This window comes from Podarcis gaigeae (genome assembly GCF_964106915.1).
Source record: "Podarcis gaigeae genome assembly, chromosome: 11".
NCBI lineage: Eukaryota > Metazoa > Chordata > Lepidosauria > Squamata > Lacertidae > Podarcis > Podarcis gaigeae.
In genome coordinates this window covers 45,652,154-45,658,960 of record NC_139687.1, presented here as the reverse complement: position 1 = coordinate 45,658,960, position 6,807 = coordinate 45,652,154, and the positions used below count along the sequence as shown (strand labels likewise).

General features: G+C 48.1%; 1 protein-coding gene across 3 annotated transcripts in view; it reads left to right on the top strand.

Annotated features, from left to right (window-relative positions):
• Window positions 1-1,851: 1,851 nt before the first annotated feature.
• GHR (growth hormone receptor) overlaps window positions 1,852-6,807 on the top strand; it is a 101,868-nt gene continuing 96,912 nt past the window's right edge. The window contains exon 1 of one of the 3 annotated variants that reach the window (XM_083703560.1): window positions 1,852-2,320. The gene's annotated coding sequence lies outside the window, so the exon portion shown is untranslated. Of the gene's footprint in view, window positions 2,585-6,807 lie in introns of all 3 variants that reach the window. The other 2 variants (XM_083703558.1, XM_083703561.1) reach the window with 2 other exon arrangements.

Sequence of the window (6,807 nt, the reverse complement as noted above, 5' to 3'; positions counted from 1 at the left end):
GACCGAGGAAAGGGAGCTCACCCGTCACGGGGATTCGAACCTCTGACCTTCTGATCGGCAAGTCCTAGGCTCTGTGGTTTAACCCACAGCGCCACCCACGTCCCTTGCTATCTTTACTTAGTCCCAAAGCAGAATCTGAGTGCAAGAACACTCTCCCTGGTACATAGCCCTATGTCCATTTGTATAATTTAATAACCTCATTTACGACTACTTGTGGTGGTGCCTGGTGTTCTTTGGGATGGAAGGCCAACAGTAGGTGGAGCCAGAGCTAATGACAGACTGCGCCAGCTAACCCCACACTGCTTCTCTGTTTATTCCTGCCTCTCCTTCCCCTGCTATTTTCCCCGTGCCTCGGTATAGATTGCAAGTCGCTCAGTGGTGCAGAGATCTCCCCTCTTTTGTAAAGTTGTTGGTGCAAAAGGAATACAACAAAAGGACTGTATTTCTTACAACTCTTCGCACTGAGGATGTGGTAGCAGTGAAGCTGGTCACAGATAAAGGTGTTTCTGAGGAATATCTGGTTCCTGCAGTACTGAAGTCAGAATAGACACCTGTGTTTTCCAAAACTAACAAAAGCCAAGAATGGCATGAGTACAGAAATGTCCTGGAGGGCCACAGGTTTTCCCCTCCCTGATCTTTATACCTAGCAATCAGAGCAATGGTGAATGGTTATGGTGCAGGACCTGGGGGTAAAGGTAAAGGGACCATTAGGTCCAGTTGTGGCTGACTCTGGGGTTGTGGCGCTCATCTCCTTCTATAGGCCAAGGGAGCCGGCGTACAGCTTCCGGGTCATGTGGCCAGCATGACGAAGCCGCTTCTGGCAAACCAGAGCAGTACATGGAAACGCCGTTTACCTTCCCACCGGAGCGGTACCTGTTCATCTACTCACACTTTGACGTGCTTTCGAACTGCTAGGTTGGCAGGAGCAGGGACCGAGCAATGGGAGCTCACCCCGTCGCGGGGATTCGAACCTCTGACCTTCTGATCGACAATTCCTAGGCTCTGTGGTTTAACCCACAGCGCCACCCACGTCCCAGGACCTGGGGGACCCGGGTTCAAATCCTCACTTGGCCATGAAGCTCACTCGGTGACTCTGGGTGACTGGGCTGGTTGCTACCTCTTAGCCTAACCTGCACAGTTTCTGCATCGTAGTGGTTTCCCATGCTTCCTTCACATGCAAAGGTCACTGGTTCATAGTGGGGAGAAACCTACGGAAAGGGACATAGCTCAGTGGCAGAGCATTTTCTGTGCATGCAGAAGGCACCAGGTTTGATCCCGGGAACCCTCAGGTAGGGCTGGGAGAGAGTCCCTGCCTGAAATCCTGGGCAGCCGCTGCCAGTCAGTGTGGACAAGTCTGCGCTAGATGGGACAGCAGCCTGACTCTGTAGGAGGCAGCTTCGTATGTATGTGCCTATCTCACAGGGTTGCTGTGGGGATTCAATGCGGAGGGGGAAAACTATGTATACCACCTCGAGCTCCTTGCGAGATACAACGCAATGCATAAATTGTGCTGTATCGGTGGCCCAAATGAAATGTAAAGAAACGGAGATGGGCAGGTCCTGCTTTCATTCTGCCCCACAAGGGGCCGAAGATTCCTGCATTGCAGGGGGTTGGACTAGTTGACTCTCGGCATCCCTTCCAACTCTGCAATTCTACGGCATCGAGTATATATATCACCCCCCTTTCCCACCCCTCTTAAAAAAACAAAACAAAACAAAAATGTAAAACAAACTTGAATGTCCACCGTGGAGACCCTTCCTCGGTTCGGAATGGGAAAATACAAGCCCTGCAGTCGCGAAGTTCTCTCTCTAGGTGGAGCCCCGAAAAAAGAAAAGGGGGGGAAATTATTTTGGGCGGGGGGGGGGTATCCAGGCAAAAAAGAGACGCGCGCTAAGGCGCACCTCCTCCCGGGCTGGGCAGCAACACGAGCTTGCCAGAACGCAGCGCTTGCCTCCTCCCTGCCTCGCAGCCCCCCCCCCCCGCTTCGCCCCTCCGCCCAGAGCAGAAAGTGCCGAGCAGATCCCTTCTTAAAAGAAGCCGCTCCCCTCGGCGGACATAAAGCCCGCCTCTCCCTCCAGGCGCAACTCTCTCCGACGCTTTCCAACTCTCCAACAGCAGCGGCGGCTACGGCCATGGGAAGAAGGAGAGGGGGCGGCGGCGGCGGCAGAAGAGGAGGGTGCCTTGGGGGCGACAAGTGAGATCCCGGCAGCCTGGGTCGGGGTACGCGCAGCCAGGGGCGTAGCTGTTTGTCTGCCCTGGCGAGAGCGCAGCGTCCACGAAGACAAGGGAACGCGCTGGACTTCTGCGCCTCGTTGGCAAGGCAGGTAAAGGAGGGCGCACGAGGGGCGCATTCTTATTCCGGGGTTTCCTTCGCGTCTTCCCCCGTAGGGGGTCGACTTTCCCCGTCCTCCCTCTGCCCCCACGGGAGGCAAGTGGTAATCTGATCTCCGGCTTGGAGGCTTGGAGGTTGGAGAGACTCTTTTCCTCTGCGCTCTCCGCCTCCGACGATCCCTGCGTTTCCAATCGCGCTCGCTCGCTGGAAGGCAAAGTTTCTTGAGTGCGCAGCGACTTCGCCTTGTCCCAGGTGAACGTGCAAACGAACGCCTGTTGATTGCAAACTTCGAGGAAGTTGGGGAGAGCGAAGGAACTGGTGGGCAGGATTCGCTTCCTCGGGCAATGGGAAGTTGGGAGTGTGTGTGTGTGTGTGTGTGTGTGTGTGTGTGTGTGTGCAAGGCCAGCTACTATAGGGAGAGGCACGGGTTGTTGTTTTTTGAGGGGGCGGTTGTTCTCAGTAGTTGAGAATTGTAGCAAGCGCCCCCTCCTTCTGAAAGAAAGAGGCGTTCTTTTCCTCCCAGCTTTGACAGCTTGAAGCGAGATCGATGCCGCTTGTTAGGTGGAAATAGAGGTTTCTTTCTGGTGGAACAACCCCCCCCCCCCCGAAAGCCGTGTCACGTCTGTTGCAACAGGAACAACAAAGGTCTCGTGGCACCTCTTAAGACGTAACACATTTCTGACGGCGGAATCCTTTGTGGACTACAGCTTGTCTCAGGACTCTTGGATAGTCCACGGAAGTTTATACCGTCATAAATGCGGTAGTAGTCCTTAAAGTGCCACAAGTCTCTTCGTGGTGGATGTTTGGTTTTTCTCCTGACTTCTACTTTTGTCTGCTTGCTTGTTTAGGGTTCGGGGTGTTGCTTGCTGTTGTAAACCAGAAGGGCTATTGCAACAAAAGTAGATTTCGATGGGGATGCTAAGTTGCATGGCTAACGAGGGCTTTTTCACTTTTAGACCAGTTTTTGACAAACTAGCTCACTTCACCTGTTGTTCTGGATGGGGCGGGATTTATTGCACCTGATATGAAACGGGCCTCCCTCCGCCAACTTTATATGAATTCTTGTCTACTCACATCAACTCCAAATTTAACACACTCTTGTGTTGTCCCAGCTCTCCATAAGAACACAGAATGCCCAGCCTAGCAGAACAGCACCGTTGCAGAATAGCACCCAAGGAGCAAATATCCTTGCAGCTGAACCCAATCCATGTTTCCTTGGATATCATAGAGTTGGGAGGAACACAGAAGGCCATCTAGTCTAAGCCCCTGCAATACAGCACTCTTTTGCGCAGCATGGGACTCAAACCCACGACGTTGAGATGAAGAGTCTCATGCTGTAAGAGGCTGAGCTATCTGCTCCATTGTGTTCAGTGAGGTTAAGTAAAGGTGCATAGAATCACAGCTTTAATGTCCCCTGTCGGCACCAATAAAATGTTGAATACTGATGTTAGCTAGAATGGTATAGCTGCCTGCTTAATTACAGTCTTTCTATCCAGGCATTGTGTCGTTAAGGGTATTCATTTACTCAGCGCTATTAAAGATTCCCCAGGTAAACTCAAATTAAGTTTCATTGACGGGCTTACAGATTGCATTGATAGGTAATTGATATGCAGTTGCACTTTACCCACAATTACAATAATTACTCTTGTCTGCTTTCGCACAAATAAAGCCGGGAGGTCACAATCCGGCTAAAGTTCAGCACCGCTGAGCCTGCAAGCCTGTGCACACTTACCTAGGAGTTAATGCCATTGAGCACAAGTGGGATTTGTTTCTGAAGAAATGCAAATGCGATTGTGCTGTTGTCTAGTAGATTTCAATGGGATGGAGAGAACTAAGCATATGATTAAGAACACAATTATGCACATTGAACGCAGTTCGACTGAATGCGGTGGTAACTACTTCCACACAAATACACATAGGTTTGTGGTCCATCAACAACAGTGGGGTTTTTGAAGTTCCTGCCTTTGGTAGAATCGTGCCCATGAAGTCTTTTTAGACCACTGAGAAGGTGGATTTCCCCCTCTACTCAAGATGGTTTATATAAAATGGAAGATCAAGCCTCTTAAGTCAGCCTTTTCAGCCCCCACTCCTGCCCTCTGCAGACATTCCGTCCCCAGCACAGGGGGCTGTGTGAATAACAAAAGGGGTTTCAGGATGGGAGACGGGGGGGGGGGGCAACAGGCTTTCCCCCTTGTGCAGTGTGTAATTGTGTAGTGAATAATCACGAAGGGAACCTTCGCGCAGAGTTATGGTGAGATAAGGAATGGAAGGTTAAGTTACACAGATTTCTGAACCTGGATTCGAAAAGATTTTCTGTGAGTGCACCAACATTCTGATCTGTGTACACACATTCCTGTTTACTCTGGCTCCAGTGCACTCCCACTGCTGGTGTTCAAAGCAGAGCACATGTTAGATTAGGGTGTGTTGAATTTTCCAGCTCTCAGCCTCCCAAAATGAGGGGGTGGGTGGGCTCAAATGTTGTGACATTAGTTGGGAATTCAAAAGACGTTTTGGTTAAATTGAATAAAAAATAGTTTTACTTGTATGTAAAACTTGTGTACGATTTCATAGAAATCATTAAAAATGATTGTTGAAGTACTTGCAGTTCTGTATCTATATTATTTATTTATCTGCTTACTATTTAGCATTATAGTATTTAGCATTATGACATTTTCAGACGGTAAAATTAAAATGTGTTGGTTTTTCCGAAAGCATCTTCCCTGCTTCTTCATCAGGTGTAGACTTAGCAAGCTAAATGTTGTCCAGTCACAAAAATAGAAGCAGATTTGAATTCCTCACACCCAAAAACATATTTTTAAGACCCCCTCACTGAAGAATTTTGCAAACATTACGGTAACTTTCACCCCCTAAAATGGAATGCCAATCCATATGTATCCTGTTGTTCCTTGAGAAATACTGCTGTTCGATGAGTTTTCCTGCAAACCAGCTTCTATCTGATTTGAAAATGTCAGCGGAAGTGTATACATTTGAGATACCTGCTGCACTGCACGTAGGACAGCGCATTGGAGAAGCACCTGTATTAATCTACCAAATGCCTTGCTTTGTTTAGAATTATACATATATTTCTAGACGGCTTCCCTCCCACCAGAAAGGACTTGCATGTTACAAATGTACCGCAGAATATAAAAAAATCCAGAAGTAGAAAAATATATGTATACAAGCAGTTACCGTATTTTTCGCTCTGTAAGATGCACTTCTTCCCTCCTAAAAAGTACAGTAAGGGGAAATGTGTGTGCATCTTATGGAGCGAATGCAGGCTGCACAGCTATCCCAGAAGCCAGAACAGCGAGAGGGATCACTGCGCAGCACTCCCTCTCGCTGTTCTAGCTTCTGGAATAGCCACGCAAAGCCTCTTCAAGGCAGTGGGATGAAGGCTCCCCCTGCCCTGAAGAGGCTTTGCACAGCTATCCCAGAAGCCAGAACAGCGAGAGGGAGTGCTGTGCAGCGATTCCTCTTTCTGTTCTGGCTTCTGGGATTCAGAATATTTTTTTTCCTTGTTTTCCTCCTCTAAAAACTAGGTGCATCTTATGGTCTGGTGCGTCTTATAGAGTGAAAAATACGGTAAATGTTACCTATTCATTAATCAATCAAGGAGGAAAGATGTACACTGTGTATAAAAAGTAAATGACCGATCAGGAAAACAAAAGCAGAGCAAGAAAAATTTAACTGCACATCAGGGTAACAGAACAGCACTCTGTGTGGCTGTGTAGACACTGTGCCTTTTAAGCACATTTGAAACACATTTCCCTCTCAAAGAATTCTGGGCACTGTAGTTTACTAAAGGTTGCTGTGAATTCTGACTCCGCGAGGGTTAAAATGCACTGCTCAGAATTCTTTGAGGGAAGTAATGTGCTTTGAATGCACTTTAAAATTATGGCGTGGGCACAGCCTTTGGCCAAAGGCCCGCTGAAACAGGCTGGCTTTTAATAAGTGGTGAAGTGGAGGTTTCTTTGATATGCTCCTTTTAAAAAGCGAATATTTATTTATTTACTAAATTTATATCCCACAGGAGGCAAACAAGCACTGAAACAATAAAAATTTCTATAAAACAATTGCGATGACTGGGGAAAATCTTGGGTTAAAAGGCTTGTTGACAGAAGGCCTTCTTCAGTAGGTGCTGAAAAGATGGCGCCCAGTATTCAAGGGGAGGGAAATCTCAAGGATAGGTGCCACCACAGTAAAGGGGCAATTCCTACATTATGCACAAGAAACCTCCTGATAAGATGGTATCAGCAGGAGGTCCTCGCTTGCAGAGCACTGGCATAGATTGGGAACATAAGGCATGATGGAAATTGTAGACAACAACATCAAGATGGCCACAGGTTCCCTGTCACATGTAACAAGCATAGCTGTCAACTTTTCCCTGTTCTTGCGAGGAATCCTATTCAGAATAAGGGAATTTCCTTTAAAAGGGGGGAAACGTTGACAGCTATGGTAACAAGCTCCCCAAAGAT